This window comes from Molossus molossus, unplaced genomic scaffold, assembly GCF_014108415.1.
Source record: "Molossus molossus isolate mMolMol1 unplaced genomic scaffold, mMolMol1.p scaffold_m16_p_13, whole genome shotgun sequence".
Classification (NCBI taxonomy): domain Eukaryota; kingdom Metazoa; phylum Chordata; class Mammalia; order Chiroptera; family Molossidae; genus Molossus; species Molossus molossus.
The window spans coordinates 36,269,427-36,294,949 of record NW_023425348.1 but is presented as its reverse complement, the minus strand read 5'-3'; the positions used below and the strand labels follow the sequence as shown (position 1 = coordinate 36,294,949).

The 25,523-nt window shown below is 41.5% G+C and overlaps 1 protein-coding gene across 5 annotated transcripts in view; it reads right to left on the bottom strand.

Annotated features, from left to right (window-relative positions):
- The window catches only part of DLG2 (discs large MAGUK scaffold protein 2), a 1,351,614-nt gene that overhangs the window by 316,632 nt on the left and 1,009,459 nt on the right, over positions 1 to 25,523 (bottom strand). The window contains exon 1 of one of the 5 annotated variants that reach the window (XM_036258407.1): positions 14,868 to 14,913. The exons of the other annotated variants lie outside the window; for them this stretch is intronic. The gene's annotated coding sequence lies outside the window, so the exon portion shown is untranslated. Of the gene's footprint in view, positions 1 to 14,867; positions 14,914 to 25,523 lie in introns of those variants that run through there. 5 annotated transcript variants of the gene reach the window in all.

Here is a 25,523-nt window from a genome sequence, read left to right as displayed (position 1 = left end):
GGAAAACTTCCACTAGTCCTTAAAGATTCAGTCTGAATGGATTTGTGGAATGTGCTTATTTGTGAACCCCTAAAGGTAGGAGCTTGTCTTACTGGAACTTGTGTCCCTAGCATAGCACCTGGCAAATAGCAGGTGCATAATAACTGAAGAGGTGGGTGAATGGGCAAGTGAATGAATGAAAAAGATATTCGCACTGTATTATCCCAGGCCAATGGTCATCCAAGCTTTATGTGACCCTGGCTCTACTGATGTTATATGTTATACATGTTATACTGATGGAGAACTCAGTATCTGTCAGAAAAATCCATTCCACTTGGGGTCAGCTCCAGCAATAAAAAAAATTATTTGGGTTGAAGCTAGATCATCCTCCTGGTACTTTTCACCTCTTGGTTCTAGTTCTGCCCTCTGAACTAGAGTTCACAGAATCTTCTTTTTATTATCTCTTCTTTTATATGGCCCTCTTTCTAATATTTTAAAAATTAAATTTATTAGGGTGGCATTGGCTAATAACTGAAGAGGTGGGTGAATAGGCAAGTGAATGAATGAAAAAGATATTCGCACTGTATTATCCCAGGCCAATGGTTATCCAAGGTTTATCTATAGGTTTCAAGTGTTTCTCATATTTGAAGACAGTTTTCTCTTCTTTTCCAGGTTAAACAACCTCGCTCCCTTCCCCATCCCTTCATATCATTCTCACCAACGTGACAATTCGCCTCTGCTTACATGCCTCCAGTGATAGGAAACTCTCTCTTTTCTAGTCTGTCCATTTCTGTTTGGGATGGCTCTTAAGAGTATTATCTGTCAGCATCTTGATATTATTTAATACCTCATCAGACTCAGCTGACAGCACCTGAGGTCGATTATGGCAACATGGATAGTCACTAAAATTATTTTCCTTTAATGTGTTCCTAGTGTATTAGCTCTAGATGCTATATACATTCTGTTACTTTAAAATATCCATTTTAGTCATTTCCTTTTTCAATTTAAGGGAAGGAGTGAACCAGAGTGACACATAGCCATTGTCGAGCCACTGACCATTCAGTAGAGGATGACAGGTAAACATACAAATAAGCACCTGGTAGTAAGAGCTATGACAAGAAAAGGTCAGAATGCTCTGGGACCCAGAGGAGGGGCCTCTACTGAGGTATGAAAAAAAACCTGAGAAGGCTTTCTGGAAGAAGTGACATCAGAGCAAGATCTGAATGAGTTATCCAGGAAGGGCTGTGGAGAGGTGGATGGGCAGGGGAGTAGCAAGAGTATTCAAGGCAGCCCTGGCCAGTTTGGCTCAGCGTTTAGAGCATCGGCCTGCGGTCCGTAGAGACCCAGGTTCGGTTCCCGCTAAGGGCATGTACCTCGGTTGCAGTTTGTCCCCGGCCCTGGTTGGTTGTGCGGGTGGCGACCACTCGATGTGTCCCTTTCACATCGATGTGTGTCTCTCTCTCTGTTCCTCTCTCTCCATCCCACTCTATCTGAACAAAGAATGGAAAAATGTCCTCGGGTGAGGATGATAAAAAAAGAAAAGAGTATTCAAGGCAGAGAGAGAAGCAAAAGGTAGTGTGGAGGTGAGTGAGGGTCTGGCACATCTGAAGAAAAGTCTTTGTTACTGAAGGGAAGAGAGGGAAGGAAAGAGAGTGGGAAAGAGGTGAGAGATGAGATAGGAGAAATGAAGGTGATGATGATGATGGTGACGGAGGTGGTGGTGAAAGCTGACATGTATGTACTTAGTCCATGGCAAGTGCAGTTCTATACATTTTCTATATACTAATTCCCTTAACCCTCATAACAGCTCTGTGCTGTAAGAGCACACAACAATGCCCATTTTATCGAGGAACCCACTGGGGCATAGAGAGATTAAGTAACTTGCCCAAGGTTTCACTGCAAATAATGGCAAAACCTGTCTGGTTTAAGAGTCTGCATTCCTAGCCATGACACATGACACATGACACATTACTGTCTCTCAAGGATTCGGTGGTACAGGCCTGATAAGCCATTTTTGTGAATTTGGAGTGTATTGAGACTGCAATGGGAAATCATTCCTCAGCTCAGAATTGAGAAATATTATCTTAGCATTACTCCTATACCCCGAGAGCGCTTACAGGGAACACGCAGGAGCTGTGTGCTGTGGCCAGCCCTACCATGAGCTTCCCAAGGTAAGCTAGTGCCTTTGGAGATGCTTCTCAGGAGACACACCACTGCTCATGGCTGTTGAGATTTCCATCCCAGCTCATGTCATCTGCCTGCTATGGAAACGGTGCCATGGGAACCATTTAAACTCAGGAAGGACAAGATTCTCATCTTGGTCTCCTGACTTACTAACTCTGTGACCTTGGGTACTTGGGTAAGTTACTTAATCCCTTCGACCTTCACTTTCCTCATATGCAATAAAAGTTACTAACTCTGATTGTGCTGGGTTGCTGTTTAGCTAATTAGAGGTGATGCAAATAGAGAATTTAACACTTGGCGCACTGAGTAGGTACTCAGTCAACGGTTGCTATTTGTATGATAACATATCCATTATGTATAAAATCCAAACTTTAAAGGGCTTTTTCATTTTTTTTAGCAATGATAAAATAAATCATAGATTAGGTATAAGATTGCCTTGGAAGAGCTGAGAGTAGCTAAGAACCACAGATTTAACTGCATTGTTTATTGTGACAAAATACAAAGGGGTGGCCCAGTGGGAACGGGCTAGATAATTGGCACTAGATTTCACTGAAAAGAAGTCAAGTCCAGAACACAAGGGACCAGTTCAGGTAAATTACTTCACTGTTGGGGGTCTGCTTGGTATGTGGCAGGGGGACAGCAGGGTAGAAACTGGGGCAGGACCCGACAGTTTCTCCTTTATTCAGAGACTATAGATAGTAAGATGAGCAGATGTAGCACCAGTGAATTGAATAAATGGAGAAGGCGCCACCTTTTCTCCAGAGGAAAAAAAAGCCTATTTTCAGCTTTTCTGAAGTGATGCCATGTAGTGAGGTGGAGATTTGGTTCAGTTGCTAACTCGGCCACTTACTGTCTCAGGCCACGGGGTACACTGCTGTGGAAAATGGAAGGTGCTCGGGCTCACCATCTCTAGGGACCCCTGTGATTCAGAATTCAATGGTTTCCATGGTTTAAAAATAACATCTCAAAAACGTTTTACAGTAAGAAAGCTGTTTTCCCACCTCACATTTCTTACTGAACAAGGTGAGACATAAACAAACAAACATAATGAAAGTATTCACATGCGTTAACTGATCCTTATCACACACTTGTGAGGGAAGCAAGGAAACTAGAATTATCCCATCTAATCCTGACCCGTGAGCAGGCTGGGGTGGTGGGCACAGAGCATGAAGAGAGAACAGAACAATGGTGTCAGCAGAAGTGGACCTTGAATGCCAGGTTAAGTAGTTTTGTCAGTAAGTGGCCAGGGGAGGGCTTTATTTGTGTTGGGGGTGGGTGTAACTATGGCAACAGTGAATTGTTGGGGTTGAAGAACTAAGTATCAAAAATGGGATAATCAGATGAAAGACTATTGCAATATTACAAATGGTAGATGATGGAGAGATGAATTAGAAAAAATGAGAATGGAAAGGATGGTGAAAAATGGGCCCAGACTTGAGAGAGGACACAGGGAGGCTCTACACAGCTACGCTCCTCAAACAGCTCTGGGAACCAAACAGAGCGTAAGTAATATTCATAGTGTTGAATGGATTGGAAGTGGGAGATGAGAAAGATGATTAGAGGGGAGATGATACCATCAATCAAGATGGGAACACAGCATGAAAAGTGGGTATGGAAAGAGAACGGCTCATTTTAAGATACGTTGAGTTTGCTGTGTCTACCGGACATCTTTCAGGCAGTTCGAAAATATTTATCGGAGCTTAGAAGGAGTTCATGTTAATAATCATTTCAGTCTTGTTGTTTCTAAGACGAGTGCCCTGGTCTGACTAGATCCAGATGTAGAAGAGTCTTGTTATACAAAATGGGGATAGTAACAGTACCCACTTCAGCCCGGCCAGTGTGGCTCTTAAACCAGTATCTTTTAGGGTTTATACTGTTACATTTGTGTTTCCTATTCTTAATTTAAACTGTAAACCTTTATGTTTTGTTAAGAAATTGCTTAGGCCTGGCTGGTATGGCTCAGTGGTGGAGCATCGACTCATGCACCAGGAAGTTCCTGGTTGGATTCCTGGTTAGAACACATGCCCAGGTTGCGGGCCTGATCCCCAGTGGGGGGGGGGCGTGCAGGAAGCAGCCAATTGATGTTCTCTCTCATCGATGTTTCTGACTCTCTCTCCCCATTCCTTCCTTTCTAAAATAAATAAAGAAAAAAAAGAGTACCCCCTTCTGAGGTTAGATTAGTTAATGCATGTAAAACACTTACAATGGGGCCTGCTATACAGAAGGACATATAATTATTAGCTGTCACTGGCCCCTCCCCGATGCACACAGAGGATGATCTGGGCTAGTGTAAAATGACTCAGCAGACCCAGGAGAAGTGCCAGGGTTGTGGACCTTCCTAGAGGAAGCATGCTACTCTGGAAAGCACTGTCCTAGAAGTCAGGAGTCCAGAGTGGCAGTCCCATCTTGCTATTAGTTTATGTCACTTTGGGCAGTCCCTGTACCTCTCTAGGCCTCAGTTTCTTCATCTAGAAAGAGCCTCATGATAAATTTCGGAGGTCCCTTCCTGTGCATAATAAACAAATATATTCTATGCCCACTATGTATTTTGTTGACAACTTGAGATAAACAAACAGTTCATTCAGCATTCAACTTTTCAAATACCCTCTAGCACATCTCCAAGTGAATGAACTATAAATTGTATTTGAAGTGGAAATTTCTAATTAAGTTCCCTTCTGGTCCTGGAGGCTGTTACACTCAGTGGAGAGTGATAACATTTCTGACATTCACTGCATTAGAGCTCAACACCAGAATCCTGGAGCAGAGGCAAAATGAAACACTGATGTTGGATGTGTATGTGTCTGAGCAGTTAAAATCAACTCCCTTTTAAATAGGGCTTGCTGATGCACAAATGGGCAAATATTAAAAAAAAAAAAAAACAACTTTAAAAATGTTTTGGTTTACCAGAGCATTTATAGAGGACTAATAATTTTAGAGTCTTTAGCTGAAAATGATAAGATATAATTTGGCCATCCAAACCCACTTCCTTCCAGCCAAAACATGGTAAATAGCATTTGTGATTCATGAATTTTGGGTAATCAGGTAATTATCTTTATAAGACTATATAAATAAAAAATAGTTGAAACCGTCCTTATATATGTTATAGAACTATAAGATGATACTAGTATCTCCAGCTCTGATTTTTCTCTTAAATGTAGATTGTAAATCTATTGGCTTTTTTTTTTTATCCTCACCCGAGGACATTTCTCCACCTTTTGTTCAGATAGAGTGGGAAGGGGGTAGGGGGAGAGAGAGAAACATCGACGTGAAAGGACACATCGAGTGGCCACCACCCGCATGACCCAAGCAGGGCCGGGGACAAACTGCAACCGAGGCACATGCCCTTAGCGGGAACCAAACCCAGGTCTCTCTGGACCGCAGGCCGATGCTCTAACTGCTGAGCCAAACTGGCCAGGGCTATATTGGCTTTCTTGACCTCTCTGGTTGAATGTCTAAATTGTTCAAACTTATCACGCTGAAAAACAAACTCTTAATTTTCTTCCAAACCTCTTTCTGGGGAAATGTTTCCACTTTCAGCAAATAGTCCTACCGACATCACCCACTCAAACCGGGAGCTATGGGTCAACCTCATTCCTCTTTCCCCCCCACCTCCCCATGTAACCCGTCAGCATGTCTGTTTACTCCGGCTCCAATCATATTTCAGTTCCACCCACTTTCTCAGGCGCCGCCATTCCTCCCAGGGACACTGCCACGCCTTCTTTGTCAGGCTCTAGCTCTGGCTCCCCCAGCTTCTTCTATCTATTCTTGACCCATCAGTCAGAATGATCTTTTCAAACTGTATATCAGATCATGTCTATCTCTTGTTAAATTTTTTTCCATTAGGTTTTTGTACTTTGGATAAAATCCAAATGTCTCACCTTAACCTCAGTCCGCTGTCTATCTCAGTCCACTGTCTACCTCCTCCACTGTTCTACAACTAGAAGATCCTTTGTTCTACTTCACCAAAATCCAACCCCTTCCCGCCTCAGGCACCTGTAGCAGCTGTCTTTCTGACTGGGGTCTCTTCCCTAGGTCTTCTCAGATCCCATCCCTTATGTTCATAAGTCTCAGATTAAAGGTCAACTCCTCAGAGAGCTCTTTGCTGACTACCCCATTTACAGTAGCTTTCGAGCATATCATTAACATCCTGCTTTAATTTCTTACAGAACTTAGGCCTACCTGATATTTTGCTTGTTTATTATCTCACCCACTCCAAGAAATGCTTCCTGTGAGTAGAGACTTAGCCTCTTTTACTTCCAAATCTCTGATAGCTGGAGCACTACATAGATACTTCATATTTCTTGAATTAATAAATGCTTATTATTGTTAGATCACATATTTTATTTAAATCATTAAAACTTATTTGAAAATCATTTATTGCATGTTTCTTGAGAGCAAGGTACTGATGAGAGGTCTTTTCAGAAGGGATTTGTCATGTAGGGAGAGAATGTTTGATTAATTGGATTCAATGGATCAGAATCTTTGAGGATAAATTCAAGAATCTTCACTTTTGTCAGGCTAGTGTGGCTCATTGGTTGAGCGTTGACCCATGCACCAAGAGGTCGCCAGTTCAATCCTGGTCAGGGCACATGCCCAGGTTGTGGGCCCAATCCCCAGTGGGGGACATGCAGGAGGCAGCCAATCAATGTCCTCCCTCATTGATGTTTTTATCTCTTTCAATCTCTCCTTTCCCCTCTCTCTAAAATCAATAAAGAAAAAAAAAAGAATCTTTTACTTTTACTTTTATTTTACATTTTTAAATATGTTTTTATTGATTTTTTTTTAGAGAGAGAGGAAGGGAAAGAGAGATAGACACATCAATGTGAGAGAGATACATCAGTTGGCTGCCTCCTACAGGCCCCCTCCTGAGGACCGAACCCACAATCCACCCCAGCATGTGCTCTGACCAGTAATTGAACCAGGACCTCTCAGTCCATGGGACAATGCTCAATCCACTGAGCCACACCAGCCAGGCAAGGACTTATGATTTTTTGTTTTATGAAGACATTACAGTTCATTACTGTGCAGCAGACTTCTAATTCATCTGCAAGCCTTTCTCTAAATTCTCTCTCTCTCCCACCCTTATTCCCTCTCTTTACTTCTACCACTTTGACAGTCATCTTGTATTTCATGGTCAATCTTCTTTCTTCCAATACTGCTTTTCACAGTTACACCTGATATAGATTCTCACAGTCTTCCATGCTGCTCACTGCTTGTAGGTTAAATTCCTTATCCTCACCTTTAAGGCCTTCCATAATATGGCTTTTACTACATCCCTCTCTAGTTTCTTAAGACCTCAGACTTCTCTAACATGAGGAAATATTAGAGTTGATCTTCTCCAGACCTCCCATCTCATAGGTAAGAAGACTGAGGCCCAGGGAACTGAGTCACTTTCAGGGTAACACAGTGCTTTTGTCACAGAGCTGAGATGGAAGTGCCTGCTTGGCTCCCTACACTGCACATCCCCTGTCCTACGCGGACCCTCTGCTGCAGCCAGAAGCTTCACACACATCCCTATACCACGTCACCCTCATGGGTCAATTCCTCCTTCCTGTCCCACTTCCTGTTTCCTGGATTCTCTGAAGTCCCCGTCTGGGAAAGTAGGACTTGACCTGGACATGAAGGAAGAGTAGGGGAAGCTGAGGACCGGATCAGTGAATTAGAAGACAGGGTAGAAAAAATCAACCAATCAGAAAAACAAAAGGAAAAAAACTATTAAAAAACAGGAAGACAGCTTAAGAGAACAATGGGACAACTGGAAACGTAATAATATTCGCATCATAGGAGTCCCCGAAGAAGAAGAAAATGAGCAAGGGATAGAGAATATATTCAAAAAAATTGTGAGAGAAAACTTCCCTAATTTGGTGAAGAAAGAAGGCATTCAAGTTCAAGAAGCATAGAGAGTCCCAAGTAAGAAGAACCCAAACAGGCCCACACCAAGACACATAGTAATTAAAATGCCACAAATTAAAGACAAAGAGAGAATCCTAAAAGCAGCAAGAGATAAGCAACAGGTTACCTACAACGGGAACCCCATAAGGCTCTCAGCTGACTTCTCACAAGAAACTCTACAGGCCAGAAGAGAATGGCAGGAAGTAATCAAAGTCATGAAAAACAAGAATTTGAATCCAAGACTACTCTACTCAGCAAGGCTATCATTCAAAATAGAAGATCAAATAAAGAGCTTCCCAGACAAAAAAAGGCTAAGGGAATACATTAGCACCAAACCAGCACTGCAAGAAATGTTAAAAGGACTGCTGTAATTAGCAGTAGAAATGGGAAGAAAAATAGAACCACACTAAACAAAAATGGCAATAAATAAGTATATGTCAATAATCACCTTAAACGTAAATGGATTGAAAGCTCCCATAAAAAGAGACAGAGTAGCTGATTGGATAAGAAAGCATGACTCATCTATATGTTGTTTACAAGAGACCCACCTCTCAACAAAAGACTCACATAGGTTGAAAGTGAAGGGATGGAAAAAAATTTTCCAAGCAAATGGAAAGCAAAAAAAAAGCTGGGGTAGCAATTCTCATATATGATAAAATAGATTTGAAAATGAAGACCATAACTAGAGACAAAGAAGACCACTATATAATATTGAAAGGATCTATCCAACAGGAAGATACAACCTTGATAAACATATATGCACCCAATACAGGAGCACCAACATATATTAAAAATCTTCTGGAGGACTTCCAAGGAGAAATCGACAACAATACAATCATAGCAGGGGACTTCAACACCCCGTTGAAAGCACTGGATAGATCCTCTAGGCAAAAAATTAGCAAGGAAACAGAGACTCTAAATGAAGCACTAGACCAAATGGATTTAATAGATATCTACAGAGAATTACATCTCAAAATTACAGAATACACATTCTTCTCAAGTGCACATGGAACATTCTCAAAGATAGACCACATGATAGGACACAAACTAAATCTCTACAAGTTCAAGAAGATTGAAATCATATCAAGCATCTTCTCAGATCACAATGGCATGAAACTAGAAATCAATTGCAATAAGAACATGCAAAGACATTTCAACACATGGAGGCTAAATAGCATGTTATTAAACAATGAATGGGTCACCGAGGAGATCAAGAAAGAAATTGAAAACTTCCTTGAAACCAATGAAAATGAACACACAACAACACAAAATCTATGGGATGCAGCGAAAGCAGTTCTGAGAGGGAAGTTCATAGCACTACAGGCCTACCTCAAAAAACAAGAAAAATTTCTAATTGACTGTCTAACCTCACAACTTAAAGAATTAGAAAGCAAACAAAAAGAAAACCCCAGAGCAAGTAGAAGAAAGGAAATAGTAAAGATCAGAGCAGAAATAAATGACATAGAGACCAAAAACGCACTTCAAAGGATCAATGAAACAAAGAGCTGGTTTTTCAAAAAGATAAATAAGATTGATGGACCCTTAGCTAGACTCACCAAGAAACAAAGAGAAGAACCCAAATACACAAAATCAGAAATGAAAGAGGAGAAGTAACAACCAACACCACGGAAATACAAAAGATCGTTAACAACTACTACGAACAACTATATGGCAACAAATTCGACAATCTAAGCGAAATGGACAAATTTCTAGAAACACACAGTCTCCCAAAACTACTCCTGGAAGAGATAGAAAACTTGAACAGACCAATAACAACTAAGGAAATTGAAGAGGTAATCAAGATTCTCCCAGCAAACAAAAGCCCAGGCCCAGATGGCTTCACGGGGGAGTTTTACCGAACATTCAAAAAAGAACTAACATCCATTCTCCTCAAACTATTTCAAAAAATTCAAGAAGAAGGAAGACTTCCAAACACGTTCTATGAAGCCAGCATAATTCTAATGCCAAAACCAGAAAAAGACACTACAAAGAAAAAAAACTTACAGCCAATATCCTTGATGAACACAGACGCCAAAATCCTGAACAAAATATTAGCAAATCGGATCCAGAAATACATCAAAAAAATAATCCACCATGACCAAGTGGGATGCATTCCAGGGATGCAAGGCTGGTACAATATTCGCAAATCAATAAACGTGATACACCACATAAACAAAATGAAGAGTAAAAACCACATGATCATATCAATAGATACTGAAAAAGCATTCTACAAAATCCAGCATCCATTTCTGATAAAAACGCTCAGTAATGTAGGAATAGAGGGATCATATCTTGACATAATAAAGGCAATATATGAAAGACCTACAGCCAACATCATACTCAATGGACAGAAACTAAAAACATTTCCATTAAGAAGAGGAACAAGACAGGGATGTCCACTTTCGCCACTCTTATTTAACATTGTACTGGAAGTCTTAGCCACAGCAATCAGACAGGAAGAAAAAATAAAAGGGATCCAAATTGGAAAGGAGGAAGTGAAACTGTCATTATTTGCAGATGACATGATATTGTACATAGAAAACCCTAAAGACTCCATCAAAAATCTACTAGACTTAATAAATGAATTTGGCAAAGTAGCAGGATACAAAATTAACGTCAAGAAATCGACGGCATTCTTGTACACCAATGATGAACTCACAGAAAGAGACACTGAAAAAACAATCCCATTTACCATCGCGCCAAAAAAATTATGATACCTAGGAATAAACTTAACCAAAGAAGTAAAGAACCTATTTGCAGAAAACTACAGGTCATTGAAAAAAGAAATAGAGGAAGATATAAAAAAGTGGAAGCACATACCCTGTTCATGGATTGGAAGAATTAACATCATTAAAATGTCCATACTACCCAAAGCAATCTATAGATTCAATGCAATCCCCATCAAAATACCAACGACATATTTCATAGAACTAGAACAAATACTTCAAAAGTTCATATGGAACCAAAAAAGACCCTGAATAGCCACAGCAATCTTGAAAAAGAAGAACAAAGTAGGTGGGATCACCATACCAGATATCAGGTTATACTACAAAGCGACTGTAACCAAAACAGCCTGGTACTGGCACAAGAACAGGCATATAGACCAGTGGAACAGAACTGAAAACCCAGAAATGTACCCAAGGCAATACGCTCAATTAATATTTGACAAAGGTGGCAGGAGCATACAGTGGAGTAAAGACAGCCTCTTTAACAAATGGTGTTGGGAAAATTGGACAGCTACATGCAAAAAAATGAAACTAGACCATTAACTTACACCATACACAAAAATAAACTCGAAATGGATAAAAGACTTAAATGTGACCCGTGAATCCATAAAAATTCTAGAAGAAAATGTAGGCAACAAAATTTCGGACATCATACGGAGCAGAATTTTCATTGATACATCACCTAAGGCAACAGAAATACAGGAGAAAATGAACACATGGGACTACATCAAACTAAAAAGCTTCTGCACAGCAAAGGAAACAATCATCAAAATGGAAAGGCAACCCACTGTATGGGAGAACATCATTGCCAATGATGTATCAGATCAGGGGTTAATTTCCAATATATATAGAGTGCTCATACAACTCCACAAAAGGAAGACAAAGAACCCAATTAAAAAATGGGCAGAGGAGCTGAATAGACACCTCTCCAAACAGGACATACAAATGGCCAAGGGACATATGAAGAAATGCTCAACATCACTAATCATCAGAGAGATGCAAATTAAAACAACAATGATGTATCACCTCACACCTGTCAGAATGGCTGCCATCAACAAATCATCAAACAACAAGTGTTGGCGAGGGTGTGGAGAAAAGGGGACTCTAATACACTGCTGGTGGGAATGCAGACTGGTGCAGCCACTATGGAAAACAATATGGTGTTACCTCAAAAAATTAAAAATTGAACTCCCATTTGACCCAGTGATCCCACTGTTGGGAATATACCCTACGAAGCCTGAAACACCAATCAGGAAGAATATATGTACCCCCATGTTCATAGCAACACTATTTACAATAGCTAAGATCTGGAAACAGCCCAAGTGTCCATCAGTAGACGAATGGATAAAAAAGCTGTGGTACATATACACAATGGAGTACTATGCAGCGGTAAGAAAGAAAGATCTCTTATCCTTTGAGACGACATGGAGGGACCTGGAAAGTATTATCCTAAGTGAAAGAAGCCAAGCAGAAAAAGACAAATACCACATGATCTCTCTTATATACGGAATATAATGAACATAACAGTCTGAGGAATACAGTAGACCCAGACACATGGAAGTAGGGCACAGACTGACATCCCTCAGAAGAGGGGATAGGGGGGTGGGGGGGTGGGAAGAAATAAACCACAGAACTTATATGCATGTATGCATGACCAATGGACATGGACAACTAAGCCGGGGACGGGGCGGAGGTGGGGTGGGATGGGGGGTGCAAATGGGGTAAAAAGTTAAAATATCTGTAACAAAAAAATAAATAAAAATTCATTAAAAAAATAAATAAATAAAAATAAATAAATAAAAAATTACCCTTTTATGAATAAATGTCACCAATTAGACTGTAAACCTTGTGAGACTAGGACCAATCTCAGTGTTAGTCTTCTTGTATTCCTAGGATGTGACATAAATTCCCTTTCTCATAGATTATTAGTGGGGGTGATTATAATTACATGTGCCTGATGTATCTCTTCCTCTCCTTTGAAAAGGCTTTAAGGTTCACAAAACTCCTATTCCTCTAAAAAAGCATTATTAACCAGTGCACGAAGGACTTGGTGACCAATTACAGTGGCTGATAATAAGGAGACAAACTAGAAGAGGAAGGGATGAAAGACGAATGAATGGAGGAGACATGCAGGACCCTGAAAAGGAGGGCAGGGCATTGACTTTCCTTCTAGGGCGGGGTTTTCCTGCTGGAGCTGCCCTCCTGAATGTGGTCTCTTTCGAGCAGTGCTAGCCGGACCACATACCATACTGCCCTCCCTCGAAGAGTCAATGATTTCATAAAACATCTTTCTGGCCAATCGGAGACCCACAAGAAGCAACAACATCCGTTCAAAACTCTTCTGAGAAGATGAGCTTCATAAAATCAAGAGCGTGGAAGAACAGTTACCCTCTAGAATCATGTCTCCATTACTTTCTTTGCTCTCTCCAATGTATATCAGGGCTTCATAAAAGCAGCCAAGACTGTGCGCAGTCTTTTACCATCAGTCCCAAGGGAACACCGTAAGCATCAGAAAATTTTCCATCTACATAGTCAGGAATGTATTTTCAGTCATTTAAATCTCTCCTAATTACAACCAATTCCCTCCTCCTAGCCCTCCTAATTTAGCTCAGAGAATGCCACTCCTTAAAGCAGCTCCCCAGCGAAGTCTGAGTTTCCATGGTTCATTGTGGAGCTCCGGATGTGAACAGAGCTGAAAAGCCACACTCCCCGAGTTAAAGAACAAAAACACCACGAAATCATGTTCCACCACCTTGGTTCACTTCCTTGCACAAAGTAAAAGCTCAGTAAATAATGGGAAGGAGGAGAAAAGAGAAACATGAGAACAAAATTGAAAAAAAGAAAAGAAAAAGAAAAAGAGAGGGAATAAAGAGGGAAACAGTCCAGTGAAACCGGGTTTCTTCAATCTGTCTGGAACCAGATATTTAAATGTGGACGGGGGGTGGTTACTAATAAAAACAATATACAAAGAAGCAAATATTGAGCAAAAGGGTACTGTGCTGAGTTTGTTATTGCGAATCCTCCCAAGGACTTAGCTGAGCTCAACTTTTAAAAAGAGGAAACTGAGGCACAGAGAGTTTAAAAGCTTCTGCAACATCAGAGCTGGGATAAGAGTTGTGTCTGTGTGATACACGGACTGTGTTGTCCCCCACACACACACACACACTTATGCCGCCCCTCCTACAACACTGGCTTCCTGCATCCTCAGGTCTGCAGGTAATAACCTTGACGCCACCTATGCTGAGGTGCTGCTGAATCAGTGCCCCCCCAAACCAAGCTCCCTTCACCATGATATCACAAGAGGACGCCTTTTTAACAGCAGCTCCAGCTCCTGCCAGCTCCTGTCATCACTGTGGGCCACTTTGCTTTGCCATTTTCATTAACAGTCCCCTACAGGCAGGTTTTCCAGTCCTGCTCCCTAGGGGTTGCTCCCTTCAACCCCAATTGGTCAGTGCAGGGTGCAGGGGCCAGCCCCTCTCAGCCCTTCTGCCACTTAGGACATTACAGAGGGCTCAACAATCCCCCCTGAGCCCCCCACCCCCAGTATCTGAATCAATATCAAAGCCTTTCATATCCCTATGGCCAAGTTCAGCGCCTCCCCACCCAGCTCCCTCCTTGAACTGTACTTCACTCCACACCTGGGTCAGTTCCATGAAAGTGGGGCTGCAGGCTTTGCCACATCTTGTGAGAACGACCAGCAAGCAATCAATAAGCATGGGGACCGGGGAAGGAGCAGCAGCACTGGAGGCTGTCTGAAACTCGGACCTGGAACTCTCAAACTGCATTCACTGCCCTAACAGTTGGCAGCATCAGAATAAAATATACATGACTCGCCCTTGTTGTTCTTGGCACTGGGAGTTCTATGGAACCCAGAGGCACAATTCCGGATTCTTTAAAATGCCTTCCTCGATCTTTTACCCTTATGGTTTAGCGTTGCATGCAGCTTCCTTTTGCAATTTACTCTTCTGCCAAGCACTTAGCCACCTGGAAAAGTTAACGCAAACACTGCCCTGCAGAGGTGGGGTCCCTTGATCACCAGCCACTGTTTCTCGCTCCCCTCCCCCCACCCTCAGCCTCTGGTCTCACCTCTGTGATCCTCTCCTGAGCTCTTGCATCTGCGGCTGTGACTCCACTCCCTGGTTCTGCCTTCCTTACCTTTTCTCTGCGGCTGTCTATTTCCTCCTCCTGTGCTGATCTCTCTCGCCTTTCTCCTACCCCTCCCTCTGACCGATCTGCGATCTGCCTAGACTTTCTGCTCTATCCTTTTTTTTCCATTCTCTGGTTGATTTCTCCTGCTCTGCTGGAAAGACAGCCTACCACTTACCGTGTTTACCACCTAGCACAGAGTTTCTGGAATTGTGCTGCCCTTCTGAAGTCTAAACTGACTTGCTGTGAGAACCCTATAATTATGCTAATAAAAAAATAAAAAGTATTCTCATTCCGTTAATACAACTAAAACATCGGGTTGGCTGTCAAATATTGGTAAACCCGAGGAGCTTATACTCCAACGGAAATAAAATGATCTCTGCTTGCATTCTGAAATGCCACCTCAGGCTGTCTTGTTTATATTTAATGCTCTGTGTCTCTAAGTCAGGGACAAGCTTTAAGTTAGGGTTTTTCTATGTTGGGTGTCCGGGGAAGCTCCCTAGAATTTACAGAGCCCTGGAGCCGCTGTAAAACAATTTTTTCCCCCAAACCCATTTGTTTCTGTCTAATGTGGAGCCTTGCTGCATAGCAAGGAACTGAGTGAATGTTCAAACTCCTGAACATTGTCATCACAAGCTGAACGTCCTAACCTCAATGTGGTCTCCCCATCTGTCCCTTTGTCCTTGATTAGACCAGTCAGTCAACAAGAGCTTAACTTGGGGCTTTTGGATCTGTGCATAGCTCAAGCTTTACATCACCTCCATTTGTGACCCAGCCTTTGCTATCAACTCATCCCCTCTTCAAAGCGTGAACATCACTGTGTCTATATAATTTTAGTGTGTACCTCAGATACAAAATGCAAGGTTAAGGAAGTGGTCAGGAAAAGTCCACTAGAGACATGTGTGACAGAAAACCACGAATATCGTGTTAGATCATAGATGATTATGCGTGCATACCAGCCAAATGCAGGAAATGCAGCAGTTGTAAATATTGCTTCTTCTCAAAGTTAGGTGTAATGAGAAAGTCAGGTAAACTAGGAATAAGGCGTGGCTTTTTCAACGAAGACAAAAATAAACGTGCACAAAAAGTATAAATCACTGAGACAATATAGGTATAATTGTACAGTGTGTTTTTTAGGATAATGTATGTAAAAGCATATGTCATATGTACAAAAAGTTTTTTTTGCTTTTCTCTTTTTTCCTGGCTTATGAGTGTCTGGCCATGTAGTTTCCTTTCTGAAACACTAATCCACCTGAGAATTAATAAATGGGTGCTTCTCAAAGAAAAGAACGTGTCTTTGGTTTTCTGCCATCTAGAAATTCCTGGCTAATGTTGATCTTTATCAATTGCAATGTGCAATTGAAACAATTAACTTTAGTATTTCCTTAAAGTAAATTGTTCTGCATTTATTTATATGTATGTATATGTATACTCACATACATATATATCCTATGTATCAAACTACAAAGAAGTTAGCATAGTTCAGTGGTTTATATTAGTGCTTTCATGTCCCAATAGGTAGCAAAATCCAGGGATAGGTATATTTTAAAGAATGTTCAATGGATATAGCTCTAGCTTCTGTTACCAGTTAGCTTTGGAATTTTGTGCTTTAGTTCCTTGATTTACTACACAAACAAATATTGTGCAAGGGAGCCTATGAGGTCCCATTCAGAGTTATGATTCTGTGATTCAATCATGTGGTTAAATACATAGACACTGTAAGATGTTTAATTTTGCAAACAGCTAAGTACCTCTTTTGCCTCCTTCCATTATAAAAGTCATCCATTTATTTACTCATTCAAACATTCATTCTAGAAGCATTTATTTGGGATTTGCTGTGTTTCAGATCTTATGCCATACCCCAAAGATGCCAACATTATTTAGATACAGCTTCTGTTCTTGAGGAGCTCTGGGTCTATAAGAGGATCTCCTACTTTATAGAATTTCATTTAAAGGCCTAATTGTAGCAAGTCAAAGTTTATTCCTCCCTCCTCCCTCCCCCCTCCCTCCTCCCTCCCCCCTCCCCCTCCCTCCCCCTCCCTCCCTCCCTCCCCTCCCTTATCTCTTTTTCTTTGCTCCTCACTCCCCTCTTTGGACTGTGAATTTTTTCCAGCAGATTCAGGTTTGAAATTTGGGCACTGTCTCTTATCTGCTCTGTGATCCTGAGACTCAATTTTCATATCTATGACATGATGATAGGAAAACCTACTTCAAGAGTTGCAGCATTAAAGTGAGGACTGAATAAGATGATGCATATAAAAACCTACTCAGCCCTGGCCAGTTTGGCTCAGCGGTTAGAGCATCGGCCTGCGGTCCAGAGAGACCCGGGTTCGGTTCCCACTAAAGGTGCGTACCTCGGTTGCAGTTTGTCCCTGGCCTTGGTTGGGTTGTGCGGGTAGCAGCCACTCGATGTCTCTCTCTCTCTCTCTCTCTCTCCCCCCCCACCTCCCTCCCTTCCTCCCTCCCACTCTCTCTGAACAAAAAATGGAAAATTGTCCTCAGGTGAGGATAAAAACAAAACAAAACAAAACAAAAACCCCTACTCAGTGAATGATGGCTATTGTTTTCAATATTAAAAGTTGGAAAATCTTCTTTTGTTATTTAACATCCTTTTCAAGTAAGTAAATCAATAGAGGTAGCTTTTTTTGTACTAAAATCTCTGAGTATTCTTTAAGTACCATCATCTATGGCTATAACCTCTATCCAAGAGTTCTAGGACCAAGACAACTGTGAGGATTCTGTGGGTGCTAGATAGATAAGATTCCACATTAGTTTGAACTATACACAACTGCCAGTATTAGGCTCGACCTACAAAAGTGTGAATTGCATATGATTCAACCTAATACTACTACTGATATGACTAAAAGCAAATTTCAATTTTGTACTTTTTAATGTGAATGGCATGTAAAATTTAAAAAAAAATTTTTTTTGGGGGGGGGGTATTTCCTGGTTTAAAAAATGTTTAATGAGTAAAATCCATTTGATTTGCTTTTAGATTAAGGGAGAAATAGTAAAATAAATCTGCATGGTTCTCTTTTCCAGCGCAGTTTTAGAAAGTTCGAGTTTAAGTTTGATATTGTGAAAACTTCAGCCTCAGGCAGTGGGGTAAAGGCTATAAAATCCATATTTATTGGTGGCTATTAAGGAAAAGAGCAAATCTTTAACTATTTTAAGGGAACAGCATTAAGACTGCCAAGTAATGAGCTGAAACTTGTTCTCACTGTGACACATTACTAAGCAAAAGATTAGAGGAAATTAGTATAAAGAGAGAAGGAGAGACTTTTTTTTTTGGCTATCTAGGTGGGAAAGATGGAGGACTGGGAGTGTGTAGGAGAAGTGTGAGGATATGTGGGAGAAAAAGTGTTTAAAATGTTCAAAGGAAACTAAAATGGAGCAGGAAAGTTGTCTGCTGGGCACAGGTTTCAGGTTTTCAAAAGCAGCTATTGAGACAAGTACTGCTAGTGTTCTGGTCAGAACCTTAGGTAGATAGTAGCTTTTGAACTTCCATCTGTGCCCTCTCGTCTGCTCGGCTGGAAACCCTCTGTCTTGTTGACAGCCCCATGGCACATGGTCACCTTGGCCTTGGGAAGCCCAATTCAGATCCTACTTCTTCTATGAAACTCTTCCTAGTAAGTAAAGGGCATTTACTTCCTCCATCCTCAAAACTAAGCAAAGGATTCCTTCCAACTCCCTACCCCCAGGTGCTTTGTAAATGGTTTGTGTTTGTATTTAGCAGTAATGTATGGGTGTTGTACATTAGAGGTATCAAAAACACCTCCTTTGATGCAGTCACTTAGGAATTGTGAAAAATAAGTGTCACCCAGCATCTGGATGCTAAATAAAAGAGCTGGAGGGCTAAATTAATAGGGGAGTCACTCAACTCATTTTCCTGTTTGCAACTTTCACAGTTTCAAGTTTATTCAAAAGCTTAACATAGAATGTCCCGTATCCATAATCTCTTCTTTAATAACTTTATTTATTTATTTATTTATTTTTTTATCCTCACTCGAGGACATTTTTCCATTTTTTTGCTCAGATAGAGTGGGAGGGAGAGAGAGGAAGAGAGAGAGAGAGAAACATCGATGTGAAAGGGACACATCGAGTGGCTGCCACCAGCATGACCAACCAATGCCAGGGACAAACTGCAACCGAGGTACATGCCCTTAGCGGAAACCAAACCCGCGTCTCTCTGGACCACAGGCAGATGCTCTAACCGCTAAGCCAAAATGGCCAGGGCTTCTTTAATAACTTTAAATGGTAGCTTTAAACAGCTTTAAAGCTTGAGCTCCTTCTGAATTCCCCAGTGTTTCTGCACTCCTTTCAAATGCCTTCTCTTCAGCGTTCAGCTTTACCTCTGTGGGATCTATAATATCATTCTCAAGAGGAATACTTCTTCATGTATTCTATAGGGGCCCTTACTGAAGGTGGAAAATAAATGTCCTCTTCTAAAATTTTGCACTAAATCAACTGCAGATAGGCCAATGGTCCAAGATGTATTGCCCACTATTTTAATAATTCATCAACACTGGCAATCTTTGTAGATATTTTTCCACCGCTCAGGATCTTGATCAGTTCTCATCTGAGTTCAGGTCCTTCAGAGGGACACCAGCCATACTAACTCCACTTCACAAAGACACACTGGAGTCTCAGTGCTCTCCAAGGATCCACCCATGACAGCTTTCACAATGGTTCAATCAAGAAACGAAAACAGGCAGTCAGACACTGTCAATGACCCGGTTTTATGGAAATACACTAAATTCAAGCTACACAAGTTAGTTTGGTCATTGGATTGCAGACAATAAGCAGTTTGTGGCACACACCATTCTGGGTAATATTGGAAATTATTAATTTAAACATGACCACAGTTCCCTATTTTAAATTAAGGCGTATTTCTCCTTTTCTCTGGCATGCACCTGCTGCGATAATCACTAAATAGGTGTTTTCAGTAACGAGGAAATCTTTGCTGGCAACAGTATTTGGCATTTTCATGCAAGGACTGCCACGTTTAGGACCCTCTGCCCCACCCTTCTGTTTGCTTCATCAACATCCACAAAGGCATGTTCATCACTCAAGCCTTCTAATAACATGGTGATAGCATGGGCTGTGCCAACTGATTCAGCTCCTATGACGGAGACCTTATTGTGGTGAACGATCTCCTCAGAAGTGAAATGTGTCATAAATTCACACTTGACAGTTGCCATCTTGGAGATAGGGGTGAAGGGCCAGAGGAGCCGGAGGGAGACCTGTCACCTGCAAGGCTCCCAGCGCCATCCCAAGGGAAGGAAACCCCCTCCTACAGCACCTGCTCTCCACCAGCCTGCAGGACTGCCCAGCTCCCGACGGCTCACCCAACAGGTGGAGGAAGAGATTGGAGGCCCACTCACTGAGCGCAAGGAGAGGAAGCCACTGAGGGTTTTTTATTTTTTGTATATGCCCCTACAGGAACCGAACCCCAGACTCTCTGGTCTGCAAGTTGATGCTCCCATCGCTGAACCAAACTGGCCAGGGCACCACTGAGTGTTTTCGTTCCCCTCACCTCGCCTGGGCAGCTGTGCAGGCCCATGCCCACCTCGCGTGGGCTCACAGGGGCTTGCAGGCAGGACCTCTCATGTCTGCTCAGACTGCGGCAGTGGAGGAGTTTCTTCTCTAGTAACTGAATCCTAGAGGGACTGTTTTACAAACATGTGTTGGTTTCCATATTTTACATGCAAACAGGCCGACCCAGATTCCTGGGATTACTGGTTGCTTATTTTTAGTGTGTATGCCAAGGGAGACCCACTCTCTGACTCCAGAGCTAACACATTTAAGCATCACTGTATCTAACTCCGTCTGCCCTGGTCTTGTCTTCTTCAGGACACCCCAACTCCCCTTTCACCCTGTCATAGACCATATGCACTAACCCTAATCTGTTGATTCTAAATTCCTTTTCAATAAATGTAGCAACTAGAATGAGACATATAATCCTAAGAAGCATCTAACCAGGGTGGGGTCCAGAAAGAAGGGTGTCTTTTTCCTAGGTACAGTTCTGTAAATAGGTTCTAGGTAGATATTTTGGCAAAATCATCAGATGGCTGCCTTGTAGTCATCTAAAGCCAGAAGATCTTCTAAGGAGATGCTGCCGTATATTTCCATTCAAACTGGTACAATTAATTTTAGGGGTTGTATTTTCCCAGACTATTTTAGCAAGAACTTTTATATGCCGGGAAAATATAAGTAGTCAGTTAGTAATTATAGGGTTTGTGCCAATAGTTTGCCTTCTTATGGCTACTTACTGTTTTAATACCTCTGAACCTCAGTGTCTTTATTGGAAAATTGGACAAGATTATATTCCCTGCTAGTTTTCTGGGAAGTTCAGATGAGATAATGTACAAAATGTAAGGTGGTGTGATTATCACAGATAATCTAGGTTTTAATATCATATTAGAAAGGTAATTATACCTACCAAGCCTGTAATCACAGAAGCGACAGCATACAAGTCCTAAAACTACCCCAGACATAAGATCATCTGTTCAAATTTGAATAAGAAAAATTTAAAAAATAATTCTATTTTCCCTTTAATAGAAGTTCAACGTTTGCTTTCATTGCCCTCTAGTGGTTGTTATACAGAAGACATAACTACATTTTTATTTGGGGGATGCTGGACAGTCCTGTAAACATTCTTGAGGCATAGTTAGGTTGTACACATTCCTGTCAGTTGGTAACCCTTCCAGGGTCAACCTATAAGGACAGTCTCTACCACCATGCCCTGCATAATAGAGATGCACGATGCCACGTATTACTGGCTGTGTGTTATTTTATTATGTTTATACAAAGAATCTACTGACTTAAAATAATAACCCAACTTTATTCATTCAGTCATTAAATATTTATATCTTTTATGTGCCAGGACAAGAGAGGCATTGTTCCAGATTACAATCTAGTAAAGAGAATGGGTTATTAAATATATTGTTACAAATGAGCACGGGAGATGTTGTGATAAGGAAATACTGGGTATATGAGTGCATTAGGAAGCCCTAACCTGAAGGCATTTTTGAGTTTTGGGAGGGTGAAGTGGGCTTTATGAGAGCAGGCATTTAGAGAGTGTAACAAGTGAGATCTGAAGAATAAATAGAAGAGTTATTCAGGAGAAGAGGTGGGCTGGGGGAGAGTGTTTGAAGAGGATACAATGTTAAATGTGGTTAGATAATGGAGAAAGGGGGTGGGGTTAAAGATGAGGTTGGAACGTCAGAAAAAAGCTACATCAGGGGATTTAGACTTGAGTCTGATGGTTAAATTCTAACCAATGGACTCGGACAATGCATGGCTTCAATTTTTATTTTTTAAATTCTTATTATTTCAAAGGAAAACTTTAAAGTAATTAATTATAAAGTAATTGTCAGAAAAGTTTCAGGGCCTCCCTTTTAGCACCCAAGGGTCTCTTAAACATATACAGGGGTGGGCACAAATAGGCTGATAATAATAATAAATAATACAACAATTAATAAATAATATAAGAAAAACTGTTTCGCATACTCACCACTGTACTATGCCCACCTGTGTACACTCCTGGTATGATGGAGCTGGAAGGGACTTGGAAATCATAAGTTTCCCTCCTTTTACTTTACAGAGAAGTGAGGGGGTCAGGATTTCCTCAGGTTGCATCGAGTGGCTGTGCCTGAGAACTCTTCCTACCAGAGTCTGGAGTTCAAATTCCCCAGCCTGGGATTCAGAGGCCTGACTGGTCTGTATCTCCCGTCTTGTTCACTCGGGCTGTGCAGGATTCCTGAGCACCTGACTTTCCTTCTCTGCACTGGACCTCAGGCTCCTCATTTGTGGTCTGATGAAAACCTGGTCTACCTTAGCCTCAAGGGGAGATGCTGAGACAGTGCCCATTCCTAAGGAGAGCATAAGTCTTCCCCAAACCGCCAGGTCAGGTTCTGCCTCTTCTGTGGAACTCCCTTGCTGCAGGGGACATCTACAAGCATCTCGAGGACAGATGCAGGGCTTGGTCACCACTACATCTTCATAGCAAAATAACCTGGGCACTGAAAACTCCTACAGAGTTTGTTGTTGACAGGGGTGGGCAAATCAATAAACCGTGGGATATCTTATTTTCTAACAGAAGGTTTAAGTAGATATTAGAAAGGGAATGAAAGATACATGATCTTAATAGCTTGTATCAGAATTATTCTCAGAGAAGAAACCAAGTTTAGAAAATACAAATGTGAGCCACCAGAGAAGAAAGGAGAGTATTTTGCAAGTAAGCAAAAATGATAGTTACACTCTTTTTTTTTTTTTAATAAAAAATGCTGGAGAATTTGAAGGTAGTACATGATTAAAGAAGAGAGGTCAAGCCCTGGCCGGTTTGGCTCAGCGGTTAGAGCGCCGGTCTGCGGTCCTGAGAGACCCGGGTTCGGTTCCCGCTAAGGGCACGTACCTTGGTTGCGGTTTGTCCCCGGCTCTGGTCAGTCGTGCGGGTGGCAGCCACTCGATGTGTTCCTTTCACATCGATGTTTCTCTCTCTCTCTGTTCCCTCTCTCTCCCTCCCACTCTACCTGAACAAAAAATGGAAAAATGTCCTCGGGTGAGGATTAAAAAAAAAAAAAAAAAAAAAGAAGAAGAGAGGTCAGGAGGGAGGGAAACAGAGAAATCAGGGCAGCGTGGACAAGTGCCCAAATGACTTTAAAACCAGAGAGAGGTATATGAAGCTGAATCTAAAATGTTTATGTTTGACGTAAACACCTTTTTGAGTTAATTTTTTTTTTCTTTATTGATTTTAGAGAGGAAGGGAGAGGAAAAGACAGAGAAAGAAACATTGTTGAAACAGAACATTGATTAGTTGCCTCCTGCATGTCCCCCACTGGGGATTTGGCCCACAACCTGGGCATGTGCCCTGACTAGAAATCAAACTGGTGACCTCTTGGTACATGGGTCGATGCTCAGCCACTGAACCACACTGGCCGGGCAATCTTTTTGAATTTTAAAAAGTGTCTACTACACACAAAGGAGATGCTAATGAACACTCCTTTACATTTATGTTAGATACAGAAGGAGGGTGCTTTTCTGGGATGTTCATGATTCCAGGGACACCTGACTCATGTCCATGTATGCTGAATACAGACAGAGGCAGATCAAAGAAATGAAAGAAAAATGCGGTTTCCATCCTCCTTAATTCTATCATAAATGTGCCAGAATAATAATAATAATGATACATGAGAAGATAGCAATAGTTTACTGCAGCTTCTGGTGCACATGAAATATGAGAGCTACTGGCAATAAATGCTTTTGTAGTTGGGATCACAGCATCATTTCTAACATGGTCCAGCAGGAAACTTTCCCTCCAGGGTAGATTTGAACATAGAGAAATTACAAGGAATTACATTATATGGAAGACTGACTATTGATCCTTCACTGACCCCTCTTTCTTTCCCTCAGGCAGGAGAATCATTCCATCTCTATGTTCAGAAAGAAACATTTCTCATTTTGAGCTTTCTCAAGCCATCCTGGCTCTTAGGTCTGTTGGCTGGTTCTATGGCTTTGTTAGAGAAAGTAACAAAGTCACAAATTCTACTTCCAGATTTGAATTTACTTTTCATTCCTTGAATTATATTTTGAGGTCTAGCATTTTAACACTGTGGTCAAATACAATCAACAGGGACCAGACACCACTGGTATACACAGTCTGTGCAAAATCCTTTACTGCCATCTTGTGGACTAGCAGGAAATAACCTCAGTTGCAATGTGATAGTTATGGTACTAGGCTCATTTATTATAGTAGGCTCATATCACAGTATATGAAAAAACTAGAAAAATGTATAAGAAAAGGGCAGCTAGCCCTGGTCGGTTTGTTTCAGCAGTTAGAGCGTTGTCCCATGGACCAATGAGTCGTGGGTTTGATTCTGGTTAAGGGCATATACCTCGGTTGCGGTTCGACCCCGCTGTGGTCGGGTTGTGTGGGAGGCAAGCAGTCAATGTGTCCCTCTCACATCAATGGTTCTCTTCCTCCTTCTCTCTCTCTCCCTCCCACTCTATCTGATGAGAAATAGAAAAATATCCTTGGGTCGGAAGGAAGGAAGGAAGGAAGGAAGGAAGGAAGGAAGGAAGGAAGGAAAGGAAAGGAGGGAGGGAGGGAGGGAGGGAGGGAGGGAGGGAGGGAGGGAGGGAGGGAGGGAAGGAAGGAAGGAAGGAAGGAAGGAAGAAGGAAGGAAGGAAGGAAGGAAGGAAGGAAGAAGAAAGAAAGAAAGAAAGAAAGAAAGAAAGAAAGAAAGAAAGAAAGAAAGAAAGAAAGAAAGAAAAGGGCAGCTAAATATCCAGGTCTCCATTTAATTTATCACTTTGGATGCATTCTTTAACTTCACTGCTCTTCATGAACTGTGTGGAGTGAGGATGTGGGCATGAGTGTGCGTGTATACATGCTCGTGTGTGTTCTGCATAATGCTAGGCCCACAGAAGGCCATTCACAAATGCATTTTAATTAATTAATTAATTAATTAATAATCCTCCCCTGAGGATATATTTGCATTTATCTTTAGATAGAATGGGAGGGAGAGAGGGAGGAAGAGAGAAACACATGGATGTGAAAGAGACACATCAACTGGTTGCCACCTGCATGACCTC